Raw genomic sequence first — 23,577 nt, 5'->3', positions numbered from 1 at the left:
GTCCATCTGTCCTTTCTGCTGAATCAACACATTGGTGTAAGGTGATATCGTATTGTTAGTCTTTGCTAGTTATTTGGATTGAGCAATTTGGTGTGTTGTTATTTCATCTAACAGGGACACTGACATGTGTAGAGACCAACAATCTCAGTCCTTTTGTTTGCTTTTCAACATGTCTACAAGCAAATTTGCAAAGCCTAAACATCAATATGATTTTCAATATTTTAAGCATAATAAATCACACCATCTCTGTCTTATTTGCATAAATAATTCACACATTTGCACACATGCACAGTCAGAGGCAAGAAGAAAAACACACCATGTATTTGTCAGTTTTGGCAAATGTCTCATAAAGTCAATGTGACGAAGTGAATCACGACGAAAGCAAGCAGCAGTGTTTCATTACATTTCATTTACAACTGCTTCACCATCAGCACGGCTTTATGGGCCCCAGAACTCCTTTTTGTGTGGCTTTGCTACTGCATTCTTCTTTTTGTGTGTATGTGTGTGTCAACAGCTCACATTTCAGAGGCTGCCCGCTTTTACAGTAACTCCTGATGACAATGCTGTGGTACAGAAATTACATACGCATTTTATTTTCTCCAAGCCCTCCCCACAGGAATAACAATTTGTTTCACCCAACATAAACACAATGCCATAATAAGGGCTCATTATGAGGCGACCAGATTCATTTTGTCTGTAACAGGAGAAAACGCTCCCGAGATTTAACATGACAGCTCCTTTACAGGGATAAACATTTTCTTTGATGCATTGCTGAATTTTTTACATGGGATATGTTCTGCACTCAATAGCATTTCATTAAATTATTGGATGAAAAAGAAATGGATGGGTATACTTCTCGTTTGATGAGAGATGAGTCATTAAGCACTTGATTCAGTTCCTATGGTTACATCTTAGATCAGTCATACAACGGGTGATGTAGTGGACCAAGTAAAGGGTAACAGGTTTTTTCTAGATTGGATTAATGCAATGTATGTAGTTGAATTATGATTGGACTGTAATGTGCCAACGAACAGTCCAAGGAACCCAGATATAGTGAGTGTTAAATGCTCTCAGTAAACTTGGAGGCCTTCAGTGGTTGAAAATCAAAGAAACTGGAGATTTCCTTGCACACCCCCCTCTCCGCCTTTTGTCTTCCTCTAAGCTCATGGTAGTCCTCGGCAGACGAGAGCAAGAGGCCCCTCGCTGTTAATACTCTTCAGTGGAGAATTTATTTGAGCTGAGATACAGTGCATCAAGCCAAAGGGACGACATCCTGACCCACAATCCGCTTAAGCCCCGACCAAGGGCACAGTGAGTTACTGCTCCCTGCAGCACGGTGTCATGGAGAGAGGCATAGAGAAACAGAGGTCTGGGGAACAGCGAGGCGCGTGGCAATCGATTTCTCCTTGGGGGAATCCAACTCAGACACTGTCGTCGCCTTACTGATTCCTCTCGTCCACCTCCCTCTGCCCTCTATCACACTCTCTCTTTCCCCTCGCTTTCTATTCATTTTCCCACTTTTTCCTCTCTCTTTCTCACCTTACTCAGGCCCACCTGCCAGACTCGGATCTGGAAGGGGTTTATTCACATGTGTCTGCTTCCTCGAAATCCAACAGCCTGAGGTTTGTGACTCGGGCCTGACCCAGCCCTAATTAAACACAATTAGATAAATCCCATGGACTGTGGCGTAATCCTCTGGACTGCAGCGGGAGCAAGAGAGAGCACAAGCGAGAGAGATAGTCAAGGGAAAGAGGGAGCCTTGGCAGGGGAAGGGACAGCACATCCCTGCAGAACAAAGCCAAGTAGAGCGTCTAATGTATCAAACACATGGATTAGCGGTTAGCTGGGAGAGCCGGGGCTGAGCAAGAGCCTGCGGTTTCCAACTTTCTTGGAGGCTGACTTGGCCCAGTGAGAGACACAGGGCCCCGGTTAGTCTTTTGGGAGAGAGAAAATCCGTTTTTGAATGTGTAAATTGACAACTTTATAAAGATAAGTAAATATATCATAATTCTGTCTGGTAAGATTTATTTTTGTTTGAAAAGACAGGTGCTGTGATTATTAGTTTTCCACATTCATGTAACAAGAAACCCATGATGAAACATGGAAAAAAGGAAAGACCAGAAGGCTGGGGTTGGGCTGCAGATTTACTCATGCCCTGCTGAACAGAGGCACACTTCTTCCAGTGAAAAGTAATCCTACTACATTTCTTTAGTTTTAAGTCGACGTAAACCAGAGTTAGCTTTTAGTTTAGATGGATAAAATATTATCTTTCAACTGTAACTCCTGTAGCAGCATTTCAGAAACGGCTCAGAAATCCAGAAGAATTTGATAAAAAAATGTTCATACTGAGTAGTAACTGTGAGCCTGCTTCATACGGCCATCTTCTCACCTCTGCTATTGTGTTACGAAGGCTGCAATATTTTCATAACCGTGGAAAGATAATCTCGCACTTGACTCCCAGTATTGAGTCATTTCAACAGACCCACTTTTGGCCATGTATTATTCACGGGTATTCAAGCCCCACTCTGGCCCAGGGAGGAAGTGCTCTCTCCCAGCCTCCGTCACAGGATATCAGCCTCTAATTCATTATTCAACATGCTGGAGCAGGGCCACTCAGTCTAACTCAGTGATGCTGCCCGGACAGGAGAGGATAGTGTGGGACCACATAGGCTGGTCTGAGGCCTCCAGTGATTTCTTCCCTCTACTCTTTAAACACTTCTTTGCCTTTCCCTCTCTAGATGAACTGACTGACTGATGGATGGATGGATGCCTGGAGTTGCTATCTATCTGGGCAGATCTAGTCAGAAAATGTATGCTATGCAATGCCCAGAAATCACAGCTGGTTTCTTACCTGATGATGACAATGATGGATAGATTAGAGACTCTGATGATAATAATGATGCAGCTGTGGCTGCTGCTATGACAATAATGACAAAACAATGATACTAATGACTGCTATGTTCAACAGAGAAAAAAACATAATAATTAATATATACAAAGTTTTTTCATCTTACCGCTGTTTCTTTGCTTCTACAGCTGCAATTTTTTTTTATCAGTGTTCACTGGCTTATCTGATGAGCACTCAAACAGACTTTAGACCGCTACATGTAGTGTCTCTGAATCTATAAGATGATCCTTTTATAATATTACACAGGAGCTGACCAAAATACTTCCCCAGTGTTCTTTAAAACTTTGTTTAGATTTAAGGAAGGTTGTGGCGATGACTGTACTGAAAGTTGCATCGATATATAATATAAATTAATGTTAAATATCATCGGTTTTGTTGGATATAGGTCATTGGATTTTGCAAACTTAATGGCACATTTCCTTACTCAACATATCACGTTCACCTCATTCAAAATCTCCTCGGCAATGAATTTAGAAACTGCTGGATTTGTAGTTTGTTGTCTGGGAAGGTGTTTTAAATATTGTATTGAGATGTAAATATGACTGCAGTTGGTTTCCAGTCTACTGTATGGCTTTGAATTGAATCATCCAACAAACGAAGTACCTTCAGACTCACCATACAGAGTGAGGCTCAGGTAGCAATTTTCTATCTGTGCCCCAGAGAATATTTGCACAGCTCGACATGAACCTTTCATTTATTTTGTGTCTGAAAAAAACCCATCTATAATACATTTATAAAACATGCATTTGTTCAAGTAAATAATAAGAATAACCATTTAAAAACAGTAAAATCTCCCCAAAAGAAAGTTTCCAATCCAGAATTGTAAATGTGTGGTGGAGAAGTGGTTAAAAGGTCACGTTTGAAAGCTTGGAAAAAGATCAATCAGTGTAAATTAGGTCAGTTCCATGGTGGTCTCGGGAGGTGGATGACAGCAGGGAGAGTTTCTGATTTTGGGTCATCTGTGCCCCTGACTGAGCAAGCCGTTAACTGATGGGCAAACAGCTGACCACCATCCATTTCCATGCTTCCTTCCTGAGATTCTCCTCCGGTGCTTTAGTATGAGCTCTGTTCCAGTGCATCACCGTCAACTTTCATTTATCCTTGGTATATCTCACTTCCTCTTCTCATTCCCTTTCTGCCCTATTATAATCACCTCCTCCATATTTTAATCACTCCTCGCTAAAACCATTAAACTCTTTTTGTTCATTGTTGGAGCAATAAATTAAGTAAATGGTAAGAATATACATCCATTGGTTTTATTCATTTTCAGCCAAGCTCTGAACTTCTCCTGGAGATATTGTGTTTTTAAGTTAGACAGAATAGAAACAGTGGGTACACAATAACTAGGGATGTCCCGATCCGATATTGATATCGGAAATCAGTCCGATATCAGCCAAAAAAGTGAATATCGGATTTTATCGGACTGAATCTAAAAACTCCGATATAAGCGCTCCGATATAAGCTGTCCATTTACCGCTACAGGACTTCTATAATAGGTGACTCTGGTTTGATCACACTCCAACACAGTAGGTGGTAATGCCCCTTAATTAACGTTGGTGCCGGCCGCGGAAGAAGAGCGTCTCTGATCCAGCATGCACAGCCCACGTGATCACAACAACGACAACGTGTGTGCCTGCAGCAAGGTGTAGTGATGTCGGCTGTGTGGAAGTATTTCGCTCAATTGGATAGACCTACAACCAATCAGAGCAACGTAGTATGTGACGTATGCTAAGCAACGCATTGTGAGTTATTTACTAACCCGGGTTCACACCGGACGCTTCAGCGCAGCGCCAAGCCTTAAATAACAGCTGGCTCCCATCCACTCCCATGTTAAAACTTTGTGCCGGTCACACCGGAGGCTGAAGCACCGCGAGGCAGCCTTGGCGCAGCGCGGTGCTTCAGCCTCCGGTGTGACTGGCACAAAGCCGTGCAGCGATCTACTGGATCAACGGGTGATATTATTAGCGCTGCCCGGCGGTTCAGCGTCGCTTCAGTGTCCGTTGTGAACAGCCAAGCGCCGGGGCGATAGGGATTAGCGCGGTGCTCTGGCGTCGCCTCCACGTTCTGTGTTCCTCTTTCAAAATGAATGCGCTGTCGATGTCTTCTAAAACAGACTCAATGGCAGCATCTACACATCTCAGCTCGCCAGCGGCAGGCATGTTTGTTGAAAACGAATTCAACCCGAGGGCACTTTGGTGACGTGGTTGATTACGTCACCGTTGATCATCCGTCAATCATCGTATAAAGCCCGCCCTGACAATCTGATTGGCCCAGTCCGGCCATAATTTTTTCCCAATGGAGCGACCCCAGACCGAACTGCCCGACCAAATCTGTTGTGGGCGGGGCTAAATTCGTCTGGCATCCAGGCTATGACAAACTACCACGGGACAGCAAAAAGGCAATGGCCATAACAGAAAAGATAGCCCAGTTTATTGTGCTTGATGACCAGCCCCTGTCGGTGGTGAGTAATGTCGGGTTTAAACGCTTAATGGAGCACCTCGAACCTCGCTACATTATTCCTATAGTTTTTGTTGTTTTTGTCCCTGCCCACAGTTGTTTCCAACATATGCTGACAGTAGAAAAATAACTGAAGTGAACTTGAATTGTTTGCACTTTAAAATTTAATTTATTCTATTCAATTGTATAATGATGTTGGTAACCAGTGGTTATTTTGCACTTTAAATATAACATTTTGTTTTCATTGGATTTGTTGAGGTAATACTCTTATGTTGAAGGTTAAAATTTATGTAACCAATTGGTTAATAATACATGGGTCAGTTTTTCCTATACCTACTGTTGCTGACTATTGTTTTCTGTTATATCACTACAACATCAGTAACAGTAACATCACTTTATCAAGCCTTTTCTAACATTCCACACAACAAAATAAGGAATAAATATATGTATGATTTGTGCCTATATCGTATCGTATTGATATCGGTATCGGCCAATACTCAAGGCTACAATATCGGTATCGTATCGGAAGTGAAAAAGTTGTATCGGGACATCCCTAACAATAACATGAGATTTAAAAAAAGATTGAAATGGAATGAAGAGCAAAGACTGGCACAAAGGTCAGACATATTTGACGTAGTATATGCTATTATTTGGATAGAGCCAGTCTACCCTGCGTACACCAAGTCAAGCTAATCATATCCTGGGTCTAATTAAACAATAAGTACAGTCATGGTAGTGATAAATCTTATTATCTAATTCTCTGTAAAAAATGGATTTAGTTTTTGTAAATTTTCCTGAAAATATAACTTTATATGATTTTATGTCATTGGAATTTTACCACGTTTAAAGCAAATAAGGTCTTGTTCTATATCTTTCTTTTTTTTTTACTGCACATTAGATGAACGTCAGATAGGTAGAAATTGCAAAGTTGGGGTTGTAATTGTAGTTTGCTTCACAGCCATCCCCGAGCATCTAAAGCACAGGTGCAGTAGGAAGGGGGGCAGGTACCAGATGTGTCCCAACCATAGCCTCCCTCTGAACAGATAGGGACAGGCATCTCCTCTTGCCTCTCGTATCATTCATGGCTCATTAAGTCCACACTGTACACTGGACATCTGCTCTGCATTTCCGTGTGATGGTTACTACCTGTAGTTTTACTCACAATCTACTCTGTGCTTTTTCATCTCTGCTATCTTTTCCTCTTCAAAAATAAAAAATACCTGTTTTCTCCACATCAGGGAGCATTGCTGCAGCAAGGCATCAATCGAGATGAGAGAGAGAGGGGTGTGATATGGGATTGACCGAGTAGGTGTTGGGGAAAAGTGATGATCCAAGTCTTTAGTAAGAGTGATCTTACTCTGATATGAGGAAGATGAGTCTCTTGAAAAAGGCCACTGGTATTGTTCAAACGTTTTTCCAGAAAATGACAGGTATATTCTCCTTAGTGGTTTTTGCCAAATATGCATAGGGGGATGGACACCTTAGTGGATGATGTTTGTTGGCAATATTTTTTACAACCATGAAGTAATGAACTATGTATTGACATTTTTTTTTTACTGAATCAAGACCTGCATCATTCCGTGTGATGTAATATCCCTACAACAAGAAAGTAATTTGACTTGACTATTCATAACCATAAAAACATCTACCGAGCTCTAGTTGCCTCATTTGAACTGAGAATTTTATTCTGAATTAAATAAAGACAGGGAAATAATTCAAAGAGCCATTCATTTTAATGTGTATAGCATGTATCATCCTCACCAAATGAGTTGTTGTAGTGTGCTTTCCCATGATGTGCTGAATTGGGTTTATTAGGCCCTGTTATCAAATAATGTGTTTATTTCGGGTCATCAGTAGCAAGAACATTTTTATCTCTTTGTTCGACATCTGCTTATTTAGAAATGTCAGATACCTCTCGACTGTTTGGCAAAGCGGTAGCGACGCAGTTGTTAAGTAACGCAGGCTGTGAAGGGCTGCGGTTTTTAGAAAACATGAAAAATCTGTTTCCATTCAAAGAGTTGTTCTAGAATCCATTATTATTGGCATGGCTGAAATACTTTTGTTTTCTCACTTTGGTCACAGAATTTGTCTCAGCCCAAGCCATCCCCCCATCATACTTGTAAAATGATCATTGCACTATAAAGTAACAACCACAGTTCAGCAACATCCTGTTCCATTATACTGTCCTGAAAAAAGATTTGGAAATCTAAACCTACATGTTAAACTGCTTTGTAAACAGGAAGAATTTACCCATGCCATTAGGAAAGCGTAATTGTTCAATTAAAAGTGTATACAAACGCATTAAAAGAAAAAATTAAGCCAAAGAAAGCAAGCAACCAAAGGGTCAATGAAACTAATCTACACAATCATCTAATGCTACTTATTTTGAATAAAATGAATGCTCATAAGTGAAAATAGTTTGTGATAAAAACTAATTCATATTTAATTTCTATTAGAGCTCACTACAGCAAGTATCATTGATGATGTCATGTCCTTATGAACAAGCTCAGAGTAACAGACACCTCACACTGTAAACTTTGTAAATCTTCCATGTACTCATTAAACAGTCAACGTAGTGATATTTTGGCGACATGTTCGATTAAGTGCAAATAGGCCGTTAAATCATAAATATTTGTATTTTTTTCCAAACACGCGATAATTAGATACATCAGCCATACATTAATAAATTGTTTACTTGCCTTAGCAGGTTCCTTATTGCGCTAATAGGGCATGACAGATTTTGCTTGTTAATAATTCTGCCTGTTGCCTGCTAGAGATGATGGATGGGGTGCAAACAGCTGTGGTATCAACATGCATTTCATGTAAAACAGGGACATGAAGACATGTGGTGTGTGTGCGAGTGCGTGTTTGTGTATATGCATGTGTTTGTGTATGTGTTTGCGCTGCGTTGTTTGGCACATTTTCACGCAGGGGTGTGTTATCCTTGTCTTTTGGAGTCAGACTGGAGGCTATGTCTAATTGGAGTCTTCACACTTTCAGGCTTGACTCACACTGACACACTCGACCTTGGCTCTCCTCCCTTTGCCATGAAAAGGGAAAATGGTGACACAGAAACATGCCTCCTTCTTCGCCGAGAAGAGAAACTTTGTTGCCTCTTACTTTTTTTTTTCTCTCTTCCTGCCTTTCTTCTGCTCTCGTTGTCGTCTTCAAGACACTTCTACACTCTTTTCTACGTTTGAAGAGATGAACTTTTCAACCATTGAGGCACGATCTAAGAGACAAGCTAGAATGTCACAACTGTCTCTAAGCACCACACTGCAGCTGGACCGATTCTCTATCTTAATTACATGCACAGTATATAGCAGATCACTTGTGGATATATGTGTATTTACCAGCACATAATACACAGGTACACAGCACATGCATATTAGGGTGAGAGCGAGTGCTATAGAGTCAAACACTTCTACTTCTCGGAATTCAGCCATCAATATACCTCTCACCATACATTTCAGTGCTGTGTCCCTCAGGTCTCTCTCCCCTTTTAGCATCCAAGGGCCAGTTTATGGGCTTGATTTTCTCTTCCCATCAGGCAGCATTGATCAAAAAACACACTTAGGGTTTGTCAAGGTGGACATTACTACTGATGGCAACTAGAACTGGCAGCTACAGTGTAAGACCTATGGCCATTATTCACCTGATTGGCCTCTCCTCCATCTCTGTGTTAGGCATTTCATGATTCGGCAGGTATTTATATCCCCACAGGACCAAATCCCCCTCACGGTGTCAGTGGTGAAGTGCATGCTTTCTGGTGGAATCAATTTAGTTATTTAGCACTGAGGAGGGACAGGGGGTAGGTAGATGATTGTAATGATGTGTTATAGTTCAGTGTGGAAATGCACTTCACGTGTTGGCTTGCCTGTCTACCTGCTGTGTTTCTTTTTTTTTTCTTTAACTTGTCAGCTACTGTTAAAGTTTCCAGAGAAGTGTTATTAAACCATTTTAGCAAACATTTGATTGATTAAAGGTATGATTGTGTTCCATTTATTGGAACATCAGAGACAATTTATTATAGTAAATATAATTTTGCAAAGAATAGTTGAGAAAACAACTTCCTAATAATGTTAAAGATCTTTTTGGAAGCTGTTTTCCAATTAACAAAAAAATATCGTGAGAGGTTTGTCTTACAGTACATTGAACTAAAAGATAATTTCCATTAAGCCACCATGTTTAAGATTAGCTTGCATGTATAAAGAAAAGGTCAAATCTTCATTGCTTTATCAGTGATTTAACACAGCGACCATCCCAAATCAAATACATCTGCCATGTTGCTTAAAGCTAAATACTGACTGTGGATTCCTCTGCTTTGACTTCTACATTCACTCCTACTGTCAGTGAGGTGTGGACCAGCCCACTTTGCACTTTTTGAAGATCCCCATTGTGACTGCAGAACTTATTCAGCTCAGGGTTTGAAAACTTGGAGGAGTGAGACAGAGAGGATAAGGGGATATGTTTTGAATTGAGAATGAACCAGCGCAGAAGCTACATTTAGAGCAGATTGTGGAGGACTTTGTGGCGCTCAAGACTGACAGACTGATGTACAGACAAATGTGTGCAACAAATAAATGACTGGATGTTGTGACTCACTGTACAAAGGAGAGCACCGGCAGCTTCTGTGTTCTCTAGCAACGTATTGTTTTGTCTGTGTTTGCCGGCTGCAGCTGCCTTGGAGTTTTTGTTGTTTATAGATACATTTCATACTGCTTTATTCTGCTGTTAATTCCATAAGAACTGTCTGGTTATTTGCTTTATTTAGGTTAACATCACTTCATAAGGTACCAAGAAACATGTTGTATTGTACAGGTGTTTGCATTTATTTGTCCATCCCTTTTATGTCAGTATTTATTCTGTCAGCAAGCCATGTATGGTCTATTGTTTCCAACCTGGAAAATGTCAGGAATTCCTCACTATTCACAATGGTGTCTGAATCAGCATCAAGTGATACAATAAAGCTCCCTGTAATTATTCATTCATTAAATGTTATTTTAAGTTATTTCCTCCTGGGCACATACAATGGGCCATTAAAACTATTTTCCATAAGTCAAGTGGGCATCATGTGAGTACTGGCTCATAGATTTGCATATGATGTGAGTACTAGGTTTACTAAAATTCACTACAGGTCCACTTGTTTCTCATCCCATAACATTTAAATTTATTACAGTGCTCAGACCAACCATTTATTAAATATATTAACTGCAGTTCTCACAAAGGAACAAACTTTATGTAGGTTTCTTCCAGTAGCCTTAACATGTTTAAAATTAACTTGTCTTTACTCACGAACAGCACTTCACTTGAGTACCATTTTCCAGAACTCTCTCCAACCCCGTGAATAACTTAACTTTACCAAATACTTGGTTAATGTACCATATCTAAATGTGGCTTTATGTTGTTCATCAATGCCAATTATTCATCAACACGCAATCCTCGATTCCGGCAAGAGTGAATGCTGGGTTGCTTATTCACATGTTTGCATTGTTGATGTAATTGTGTTGATAATTTCACTGATGAAAGTGATTAAACAGCAGAGATTGGGTTTTGGAGAAAGCATGTTGTTACCAAGGAGACTGCGACTTTTAAATCCCTTCCCTTGTCAGTGTCCGTACGTCTATCTCTGAGCAGGAAAACAACATTCCTTTGCACCCCATTTCTGCTTTCACTTGAGTCCCATTGGGCAAACACACTTAGTCTGCGTAGGCAGATGCACTCTGTTAATAAAGGAGCAACATACAGATGTAAAACTCTTCAGCAGTAGAAGTAATAACAGAGCAACAATGGTGTGCTTCACTTGTGGCCCGGGGCCTGCAACTTCACATCGTAGTCCAGGCATCATGTGTGAAAGAGATTGACGGACAAGCAGCTTCAAACTAGCAACTGCCTCTTCAAGCAATTCTAATACATGTACCATTTGATGTACCCAAAAAAAGCCTTGGAAAAAAAGCTTGGTTTGTGTTGTGGGGAAGTAAAAGTTATTTTTTCCTCTCTGCTCCATATTCACATTCTTCACTCACCAATCTCATGCGTTTTAAGAATGAGGCTGGAGTACACGAAAGGCTCAAGCATTATAGCTACTAGCTGTTGATGTCAGTCACAAAGGGTCACTCACACCCCTTGTGTGCACTTGCGGGTGAACCTCTCATTAGCTCTAAATAGGGATGTTGTGGTTGTTGATGGACATGTGTTCAGTTAGAAGTGGGGTAAAAGGAGGACACAGGGGTAAAACCAAGACCTTTTCTCTCTCACACTCTTTGCCAGCCATCCAGGATGAGTTCCAAACAGACAGCCACTGTGTCCCTAAATGTGTCCATGTAACCAGGAGTTGGCATAATAGACCCGCCTCATTTGTTTCCTGGGCGTACAGTGACACAGTTCACCATGACCTCAGCCTTGACAACATGTGCTGGTGCCATGAACTGTCCTTTGTAGTGGGGGTATTTTTGAAGGGTGCCCAATCTTTTCAGAGGGCATTGTGACACAGATTAACATTGTGATTCTTTGTCTCTGTCTCTCTCTCTCTCTGTGTGTGTGTGTGTGTGTGTGTGTGTGTGTGTGTGTGTGTGTGTGTGTGTGTGTGTGTGTGTGTGTGTGTGTGTGTGTGTGTGTGTGTGTGTGTGTGTGTGTGTGTGTGTGTGTGTGTGTGTGTGTGTGTGAGTTTATGAGCATGCAGAGAAAGTTGTGTAAATGTCAGGGCATCTGTACAGTGACCCGTAGTTGTGCTAAGCACCCCTTTAACATCCAGAGAGGCATAGAGAACAGAGGGGCAGGGTTTTTTCTGTCTCCACTTTTGTTAGATACATTGTTTACGGCATTCCCACATAATTGAGGACATTACTCTAATTTTCGTGAGACTTACACGAACCATGAAGATAACTACTACTAGCCTAACCTTTTCACTAACGTTAATCTAAGCTGAAGCTAATACAACACATACACACAATTTTTTTTTTTTGACATTTTTTGTGTCAAAGTCACATTTGTTCACCAACGCCTAGACAGACAAACTAATCAAATGGTACTGATATTCTGCAGTCCCAGGGAAAATCCTTTTTGCATTTTCTCTGAAGATTGGGAAAATAGAGTTAACAATGTCTCATTACATTCCAACTAAAGAAGGGACCTTTGGGGTCTGATCCACAGATGAAGATGAGTACCCTTGTTCTGTCGTGTCTCGCAGAGATGCATAGAGGAAAGGTCCTCAAGAATATCTCCCTCGCACTTGGACATGAGGCGCAATTATGCCTGCCTCGATTTCTGCAGAGACGCACAGATACCCGTCATGTTGAGTGGGTTTGCAGGCTGTGGGCGTCGTGCCAGGGGAAGGTCAGAGTGCCCATCTTGTTTCCAGATTTGTCGACTCTGCTCCTACATGTGTTTTGTCAGTGCTGTGCGGTCCAGAGAAATCCTGAAATGGTAGTGCTGATTGCTATGATTGCCGCAGTCCTGTACACAGGGTGTAGACTTTTTCAGGCAATGTGTTGGTCAAATCATTTTGTTTATTGTATCTCAATTCAGTTGCATTTTGTATGGAAAAAAACAACAATGATAAATGCAGTTTGACTGGTAATTACAGCATCACAGGCCGACTTTCTTCTGTAAAACACCCTAAAAATAAGCTGATGCACAGAGAAAAGCTAGCACATAGAACATAACACACTTTGTATTCAGAGCTCTACACAATCTGTCTCTGAGTCTGTTCATAATTCATACAGAGTAGGCTACTAAACACACCATGAAAGTGGGTGCCAGAATGAGGAGGGTGCTCCCAGGGGGATTCCGCTCCTGCATTTTCACCTTATCCATACCTTTTCTCAGGTCCCATCTGTTTGCCTGCTCAAATCCCCCTGGCCTGTGCTAAACACAGTGCTGCGCTCTCCTCCACGCTTGGAGAGGGAGAAACGAATGGGCAATATTTGGTATTTAAATGTGGTCTCTGTGATGCATGGTATTGCTCGTATGAAGCTATATCCCTAGAGTAACATTTAGCTATTGCTGAGCAGCTTACACATGCGGCTGGGTGAGTTAGCGGCACCCACACACTCTAAGTTGAACAGACTAGACAATGAATAGCAGAGGAAGTTGAGAGGGAATAAGTAATGCTTCACCAGCAGGCTCTCGTTGTTGTGTATATGAGTTACTTTGTAAGACAGATTTTTCTCTGAGGATGCTCATTTCCTCATGACTCAGTTCACTTTGTGAGGCAATTACCCTTCCAAAAATCCTGAGCACCCAGCCTTGTCAGCTTCAACACAATGCAACATACAGGCGAAAACACACTACTTCTGTCAGGTTGAACGACTGATTATAGATCTGAAACAGACGCCATGATGATCACTGTACGCGCACACCTCAGGAGAGGGGCGTTCTCTTGTGTTACAATTGAGACACTGTCAAACCAACTCCCCGCCGTGCCTGACAGGTGCACGGAGTTAGGGTTTTCTTGATCCTCAGCGGGGGCATTGGGCAGGATATCACGCCCTCTGATCCCACACACTCTGTCCCCTGCCGACAAGGACGAAGCCTGCCTTTTTGTTTCTAACCCACTGTTGACAAGTACCTCTTACTGCCATGTGGTCTCCTGGGGCAGCTGTCATGGCGAAGAGAGCACCCCATCCTAGACTACACTGTATAAAGACCTACAACTCATTTTACACCCATTACTAACATGGGGAACGTGTTCCCAGAGGAGTTTTTCATAACCCTATCAGCCAAGTTCAGTTTGAACATGACAAATAAATTCAAAAGGAGGTTCATTATGTGACCAATTAGAGAAGTGGGGCTTATCTCACTTGTCTCGGTTGTAACATAAGCATTTGATGGGCTTCGGGAATAAAAATGGAAATAGGCCTTTTGTATTTGGTCTCTAATTAATATTGTAGGATAAAATGTGAACAGACTAGACATTCTGTCGAAGCAAAGTGAGACCTGTTTATAATATTTAATACAATACAGAGTGCACTGGGACTGACGTATATCACAGCCCTTCAGAGAAACTATTACTTTAGTGTCTTTCTCTCTGCTGATTCCCGGTGATGCATTTATGTGGGCTGTTCCCAGTTATTGGAGGCTAATGAGGAGCAGAAATGTGGTTTCTGCCCATCTCTCCTATCTGCCTGCCTGCTTGTCTCGGCTGCTCGGGGTTGTCACGGTGCTCTGAGCTCCTGATGTGGCGTATTAGGCAGGACAATCGTTATTAAGCACATTTTAGGCTCAATTACCACTCAGATGCACAGCCATCAAGGCTCCACTGCGGGCTCCCAACAGATGGTTACGGCGTCAGATAGACAGAACTGGTGATATCTTCATCAGACTAGGTGCTGTAGTGTAAAAAAAGAGGAGCGTATTGCACCAAAACAAGCCTACAGAGGCAAACAACCACAACAACTGAAAATCCTTACTCAAATACATTGTGTTACATGTTGTCATTTGCACAAATACTTTATAGCAAACATGTTCAGACAATCTTCTTCATTAATTTCTGTGTTGGTCATAAAACATTATGTTTGTACTGGAACTTCAATTACGAGAACATTGTCAATCCATAGATTGACTTTTACATTATAATGTAAAAGTGTCCAGTCAAGGCTTTGTGTGTTGTGCGGTTTAGAGACATCACATTGCCCTCAGTAAGAGTGACTCACAGTGCTTTACAGACAGCCAAATTATATAAAGATAATCACGTTCAAAGATAAGCCAGCTTCAGTTCCCCCCTAGTCTATGCAATGTAACTTAGTCACTTTAGCCTGTCAGGGGGAATTACCCATGGTAGAAGTTGAAATCTAAATCTATAACTTAAGGCAAAATTCTGAACCCCTCCACTTAGAGGAAGAAGCCTTGTTGTCAATCAGCATTGGACTAGTGGGCCTACAGCAAAAGGTTACCATGATTTAAATTTGATATACTCCAGTTCCGTATGATAATGTTCAACTTTTATCTTAAGAAAAGTTGAGATCTAAATCTTGTCATAACCGAAACACAATTACAAAACTGTATCCAATGATGTTTCTACTTTCTGTTTGTTGGATTTCATTTTTAATAATCTCCCTTTTGCAATTCGCTTGTGAGATTGTAATGTAGCATTACATCCTCAGCACTGAATACAGACATTTAATAAAATCAAACATTTGATTTATACACATCTATTTCCAAACACATTCCTGTGATGAGGCAAATATGAAAACAACTCAGAGAGCTGCATGGTTTGGATGATTATGATAATGCTGATCTGCTAATGTCATTTTGACTCTGAGGCTGAGCGAGCTCTCAGAGTAAGTAACTGTCATCGCAGCAAATCAAATTAAGAGCTTTGGTTTGTCTCCAAAACAACCTAGAGATATAACAGTGACAATCTTTGAACTGTAAATCACATTTGAGAGATGTTCACGTCTCCAATTTGCTGTGTGGTAGCTACTTATCAGAATATCTCCCGTGTGAAAGTGAGTGCGTTAGAGAAGCTACAGTTAGCCTATTTAACCACCCACCTGCGCCCATACCACCCACCTTAGCATCTGAGTCACACACTGCCTTCTCTTTCAGAAGGGCTGAGCAGGAGAATCAACAGTGCAGCACAGGACAGCTCAGCTCGGCGTACGTGTGTGGGTGGAACAGCCTTATTGCTTCAGTCATTCAACCAACCATAAGGGCATCAAACAGATGAGGAAGAGAGAGGGAGAGAGAGAAACAACTCAAAACGAGATGTCAAGCAAAGAATCTGAGAATATGAGGGGGAGGCGAAGATCCATAGACAGAAAGTGAAATAAGAAAGCCAAAGAGAAGCAGGACAGACAGGCCAGACACCAGAGGAACGAGCATATAGAGAGGAGAATGCACAGCAAACAAAAGAAACATGACAAACACCCTCTTCTCTAAGTCCACAGCCATGACACACAAGCAGCCGCTTGCTGAGAGTGGTAATATTACCTCCACCGAAACTCCACGCATATGCCCGAGAACTTCCTTCGGCAGGATCGCTGGCATGAGCACTGAAGCTTTTGTTCTGCCAAATAACATTAGGAGGTGGGCAGGCAGAAGAGACAAGGCCCGCTTCTAAGATGGCACAGATGCCAGCAGAAGAATGTGCGAGACCAGTTAAACACAAGCAAGAGGATTGCATCGAAGTGACAGAAGTGACAGAAGTGACAGGTAAGCTTCCCATGGTGGACACTAATGCTATTGAGATTCTGTCTCATGCATATTGTAGAAATTTACAGTGTGTCAACATTGCTCTGAGTCAACAGTTTGATTTAGGAATGTTTATTACTTGAACGTCAATTTATTTATCGACTCATTGTGGATAGCACAAGGAATAGGTGATTAAAGCTACGATACAATGTTTTCTCAAGTTTTGTGATCAAGCACGTCCCTGTTTTTCCTCACATTTGCAGAGTTTTTGACAGAATACTGAAAGTACACACCGGTACATTCCTTCTCCACCTCGTCTGCCTGCATTTTCGCCTCCAAAGCGCATAATTTGTGAATATGTCAATTCCCTTCTGCTTTGACTATAACAGCCATACATGTAGCTCTGAAGAGCAATCCACCACTAAGCTCCTCTACACATTGAGCCTCTCAATTCTCAAAAATTGATCCTATCTTACTTAAAATCAGGCCTTGCCTGACTGTCAGCAAAAGCAGACTCCTGCTCTCTTTGTGTCACATATCCTTGTATTGTGCGTTCATTTCAAATTTCCTCAAGCATTAAACAGATGATACATCTTTTCAGCTGACTGTGGGACCAGTATGTCTCAAAAGCTCCCCCTGATCCCATCAAGGAATCTTTGTTTTTAACTGCTGACTCTATAATGCTTCTGTCTGAGCAAAATGCGGATGGATTCCTAAGCCATGCAGAGAATTCATGTTGTTCCATCCCCATGACTGGGTGAGTGTTTTGTGTTAATGTGATTAGTGAGACATTAACGCCTCCATGCTCAACCAGGCAGACGCAATAACAGGCTTGCCATGGAACAACTCTTTCTTTCTCATATTCTCCATGGAAGCTGCAACCAAAACTGTGATTGTTTAAAAAAATATTGTGGGTTTTGTCATGTCAATCATTGTAAGGGAATCTGTAAATTAAAATGGAAACCAATATCTACATTAGTCAAATCAATAGGTGCACTTAATTGAGCAATATAATGTTTATTTGAATCAAAATAATTCCATGCATATTTAAATACTGTCAACTTTTCTCGTCTAACATTGGTGTTTCAATGTTCAATATTATAATGTAGGATCACTCATATGCAGACAATACACCTAATATGTACAGTACAGACTGCTGTTTCCTGAAAGGAAAAAAAGTCAACTTCACGTGGTTTACCACATGGAATTGTCTTGATCTTGAAATATACTTTACCTTTTACAGCACTGTCAAAAGAACAACTGAAGGATGAGAAGTGGGTTTCAAATACTAGATTAAAAACTAAAGGGAACAGAGGGGCCCAAACATCTGGAACGATCTGCCTGAGTGACTGGTCAGCTGAGTCAGTGATCTCTTTTACATCCCTCGTTAAAACGTACTTTTATCCGAGAGCATTTTCAGATTTTTACCTTCTATTTGATTGAAATTCATTAAACGGAATTTTCTGTCCTTTAGAGTTCTTTTGAAATGTTATCTTTAAATATTTGTGATTCCTTCATCTTAGCTGTACTCTTTTTATGATTTTATGACCCATTTAATTTTGCTGCCCTTTGAACTTTGTAATTTAGATTTAAAAAAGTGCTCTATAAATAAAGTTTATTTTTATAAAGTTATGAGGCAGCTGATGCTACTTCTCTCACATTTAGTGCTTGATTGGGGGTTTTGGACTTATTGTTTAATGTTTCTTATCAGTTGTTACATTTATTAAAAAGCATTTGTGTCATGTTTCTGGCTTTGTTGTTTAACACTTGATCAGTGATGAGGAAAATTCGACATGTAAAACAGTACATACATACATTTTTGCCAAGGTGGGTGTATTTCACTAAAATACCCTTGTGGCCAAATGTGTAATAGCAGCAACACAGAGGGGAAAATGATTTACGACACCATCAAAGTCTATGTACTGTGTATGTATACCATAGGCTCCATACACTTCCTTTGGTTGTCAAAATTTGAAACTAAAATGTTCCAGTTCAGGAGCTGTCATGTTGTCTATATTTATAATGAGTCTTTGATGTGTATTAAAATTTGTATTGATACAATACAATAATTATATTATATGAATCATTTCAATGTAAATTGAACAATGTTTTGCCTTGTAGTCATGTATTTTTCTGCTTCTAACATACACAACATATATAGAGTCAAGATACACATGTACAGTACAGGTAATGTGTCTTTGGCTGCAATGGAAGCAGTCCAATAGGGGGATATGATTAGGTAGTGAGTGTGTTCACACATTACTCACTGCAAAAACGTGACCTTTCCCCTGTGTCTATATCTTCAATCCTACAAGGGTTCTCTCTTACACAGCTGGCTGCTTATTTAGCTGAGCATGAGCCAATTGTAAAGCGATCTCCCCAAATTGTATTGTCAAAACTATGGAAGTAATTTTTACCCTAGTTACTTTTTAGATTTACTTGTTTTGTCGACACAATGTGACCAAAAGGCATAATTATGTGTGACAGGGCACAGTGTGTTAATGTCTACATATATGAGCGCATAAGGCAGAATGATGACGGTGCTGGAATAAAATAGATTAATCTTGAACTCACTTCCTTAGAAGAACTCTCTTGGCTTTCACTTCACTCCTCTGATAACTGTGTATACTCGGAGCCCCCTATCCTCCCACCCATCCATATCCACCTTGCCATCTTCCTTTTTCCACTTCTTCCCTCTCTTCCTTTTCCAGCCCCCTCAGCTACTGTAGCTACCCAAATCCTCTTCATCACACAGCACAAAGAAACGCATAAAGAAATGTGGAAGAGAGGAGGAGGTTAGCCAACGCATTGAAGGAGGTGCAGATTGAGAGGAAACAGGAAGGAGGTCTACTGGGGCCGGAGGGGAGGATAGAGAGAGGGTGAATGAGAAAAAAGTAATTTAAGGTTAGGGGGGTGGTAGAGAGTCTTAATATGCAGACTCAGAGGGTCACTGTGTAGGCAGCAGTGTGTTGTTTGTTTTATCAGGGCCCCACTGGCGCTACGGGATGGGGTTTGACTGAAGGCCAGTGGCCACAGCTTGCCATGGATGGTAGTGATGAATGTTCAGAGGCAATCTAGGACACTGCAGTAGAAACGCCATCAATTCAGAAGCCGTATCACAGCACGACTGGGAGGAACTGCAGTGTGGAATGTGTCTTTGTATATATGTGCTCATGTGTGTACCTACAAATTCCATTCCAATTGTGTTTAAGAAAGTTTGTGTGTGTTTTGAAACTCATATGGGGGGGAAAGGGTTAAAGCATTACAGCTGTCTCTTGGCTGTGGGAAGTAGCTGAGCGGTGCTTCCCATTGGTCATTCCCATGAACCCTTACCCTTAAGGGGCATGGTTGGAGGCAACAGTGAGGACAGGGGACCGTATCTCTACTGGCTGGACCATACACGGCCAAATTGCTGGTCAGACGTAGACAAAACAATCTGTGCATTTTTATAAAGCCATTCAAATTATAAATGGCATTGATTGCACCCCACATGAATCACAAACATACACCAAAACTTTATTGGATCATACACAAACATTCAGTAAAACACAGAATATGCCCATACTTTGCTTTTATTCACTCACTTCTGCAATAATGATTTATCCCTGGCTTGACCCAAAGTCTCAACTCCAGCCCTCATACCTGCCACAACACCAGCCACTCAACAGGTTTTGCGAGATGTGAGGTCTGCCAGACATTCTATGCGGAGGGCATGATTAGGAAGAGAGGGCTAAGCATTACACTTCAGAAACCAGCCAGACACAAAAAAAAGAACCAAGTGGTGATAAGGGCAAAGAATCCCAAGCACGTTGTGGGTTTTACAAGCTTGTCACGGTTTTACCCCCCATCCCCTGCAGCAGAGCACATTTACTGTGAAGGAAACAGCACAAATAATCATGTTGCCTTTGCCCTAACTGTATCAAAATGTTGTTTGGGGAGCTTCAAGAGGAAGCTAAACTTCTCAGTCCCTCACTGTCACAGAGATAGAAAGGATGACTTCACAGAGCTTTTCCTGAAGGAGAAATATCTTGGCTGCATGTTTCTCTTCCTGGCAATAGCAACCTGGATGTATCCGCTAAGGAGTATAGCCCGTGAAAAAATGTTTCTGTAATTTATTTGATCACATTAAAATTGGAAACAGATTTGTTTGCTGTGACAATGTTTGTAGAGTTAGGGGCAGCCAGACTGTCTCCCACAGTGGCCTGTTGCATGTGTATGAAGCTACAGACAAGTTGTCTGTAGGCCTGTACAAACACTGTACCTCACCAAGCGCTGTCAAGGAATCTGTTCTGTTCGTTTGGGCTTAGGAAAACATAACATATATGGAATTTTCCTACCTCACCATTAACTATTATACGTTTCAACCTAGAATCCAATTATGATTATTAGAACTTTTTTGATTCATAGAGCAATCATGACCACAACATTTTCCCAAATGTCCTCTAGCAACCTCCCAAAAATATTCCACTGTTTTGAATGTATGGTTAATGGGATGATCAAAGGCCTCTTTGATCAGTGGGCCAAAAATATCCCTCTATCACCTCACAAGTGGTTAGCTAGCACGAGCCACAACTCTTCAAATGCATTTCCTGTTCCTGGACAACTGATGGACTGTCAGCGAAAGAGAAAACTGTAGAATCAATTTATTGTTACTAGTAAGATCCATGCTCTTTGCCGACACCTTATGGCGTCTGCTCATACCGTGCCAGTCAGGATGAATGGTGGCCTCTCATTTAGTGTGTTATTTTTTGGTATTTTTGAATTCACACCCAACCTTCCCACTTCAGAGACAGTTTTAAACCCATGACACATTCTCTGCTGTCGAAAGAACACAGGAGACTCAATGAGTGACGGCTAACATTCTCACATTCTTTACATAGCTTGCGCATAAAGGTCATTAACAAATAGAAGATAAAAAGAATCTCACAATGGCACAAATATAAGTACACAGCCTTGATTAAAGAGGTAAAGGCTTGGTGAAAAATAAGACAAACTTTGATACAAGAAAGTATTATAAAACTGGTCAAAATCCTCCTTGAGTTGGTGGTAATGTGCAACGTGCTGTGACTAACGGGCTACTGTTGGATCAGATATAGTTATTTAGTCTTTAAGATGTCAAACATGCAAGACCATGGGCCACCTTTAGCTAAATTTGTTAATTAGTTTATTCCAGAAAAAAGGCCATAGTTGCCTTCATTTAAGTATTTTAAAGGGTATAAAGCAAAATTCAGTATAGTGACTATGCCATACATTGTCGTACTTGGTCAAATGCCATCTAAGGAGGAGTAAGGTTTAAATTACCTGAGTGGATTGGAGATCAGGCTATAACGTTAATCATTTACAGCTTAATATGTGTTTCAGATTTTAGTGTCACATTAATCAAATAAACTAACAACCTATTTCACAGCAGACAACAGACCAATAAAACAAAGAACAAGGCTTTCAGTTTTCTTAGATAAAACGTTCAAAATTGATTTCATGTTCCAGCACCAAGATCTTGTTGTATAAACCTGCAAACTATGTCGTGGATTTGAACTTTTTCTTTCATCGTATGTGGGTAAACAAAAAAAAATACTCTGAAGGTGGAAGGGTGGGGAGAAAGGTCTCTGGACATGTAAATTGTCGGGTGCACAGGATGAAAGTTTGGAATATATTGAAGATCAGGCTGAGAGACCATGCACCTCAATGTCTCCTGTAGACGCCAGAGGAATATTATGGCTCTGGCGGAAATTAATTGTGGGCACAGAGGGTTCCTCGTGTAGCACAAGACAACACTGGTTTCAGAGAGGGAATAAGGGCTGCTGCTCCTGGGCACAGGCTCATGCCAAGTAAACATTAGGACTAAGCCGCCAAAGGAATATTTTGTAAGGTGTCTTTGAGGCCTCACCTAGAGGTTCTTTGATTCTTATTCAATAACAAAAATAAAGACTTCTTGATAGTTTCAGAGTCCGAGCTGTAGAGACAAGAATTGGTCCTGACAAGAAAAACACCTCATAAAAATGAATGAGGCCCTAAAAGGCCTTAACATTGAACTGTGGATTATGAAATGGAAAATCCTGAACTGAATTCTTTCATATTCCAGCAGGTCACCAATGAATAAGGCCAGCAGAAGAGGCATTCCTTTTCTGCGTAACACCTTGAGGTTGAACCTTCATCTTTGTTATCAAAATGTCGACCCACTGGAGCATTCATTTCCAAAAGAAGTTTTAAAAAATTCACGTGGAATTAGTAACCGTTTCATCCCTACTGTTAGTTAGACATCCAAACTTTTGGAGCTTTTACCTTTGGCGAGACATCAAACTCTTAACAGCAAGAGTGTCCCTCCCTACTTGCTGATAAGGGGATAACTGGGGCTCTCTGGGAGTATAAAGCAAGGTCTGTAAGTGGTCAAGTAGACTAAGGGCCCATGTAGTGAAGCTACTTTACAATGACCACCACAGTAATGGCCTAGCAGAGCAGATATCATTATCATTATCTGTCATTAGTAATACAAGTGTCAGTCACCAAAAATACTATATTTGGACATAGGTATGGTCAGTGTTTGGTCTATATATGGAAGTGAGATTACATATGCATTCAAAGTGCACTCATTACTAAATACTTATAAAGCTGCAGATCAGACAATTTGCAATCCTCTGGTGGCACCAGAAGTGCAGAAAAATGTGCTTTGTTAAAATCAAATCTGATGATTTAAATTACGAAGTTCAGCACTGCTCAGACTATACCATATGTGTATGTGATTCTTCTTCACATATATCTGGAAATGTCACCTTTGTATCTCACCTTTAGGCCACTGGGAAAAAGCGCATGAAGGTGCCAAACTGTCACCTTTTTTCTCACGCTGGGACTCCATTGGCATTGTCTTCACTGAATTATATTATTCACTGGATCTGAGGGATCTGTAGTGCATATGGTTTTGATCGTCATGTGACTTCTTTTTTTATTGGTGTCAAATGTATTCTCTCCAAGAGAAAGGGAAAAACATAAAGTAGGTTCTATGTATTTATAAAGGAGGGGACTTTCCACCACAATGAAGTGTGTGGCATTGCTGGCTTTATAGTTGAGAGAGCACATCTTGT

The sequence above is a fragment of the Pleuronectes platessa genome, chromosome 4 (genome assembly GCF_947347685.1).
Source record: "Pleuronectes platessa chromosome 4, fPlePla1.1, whole genome shotgun sequence".
NCBI classification, from domain to species: Eukaryota; Metazoa; Chordata; class Actinopteri; order Pleuronectiformes; family Pleuronectidae; genus Pleuronectes; species Pleuronectes platessa.
The sequence above is the reverse complement of the archived record's forward strand: the minus strand, read 5'-3'. Positions refer to the sequence as shown.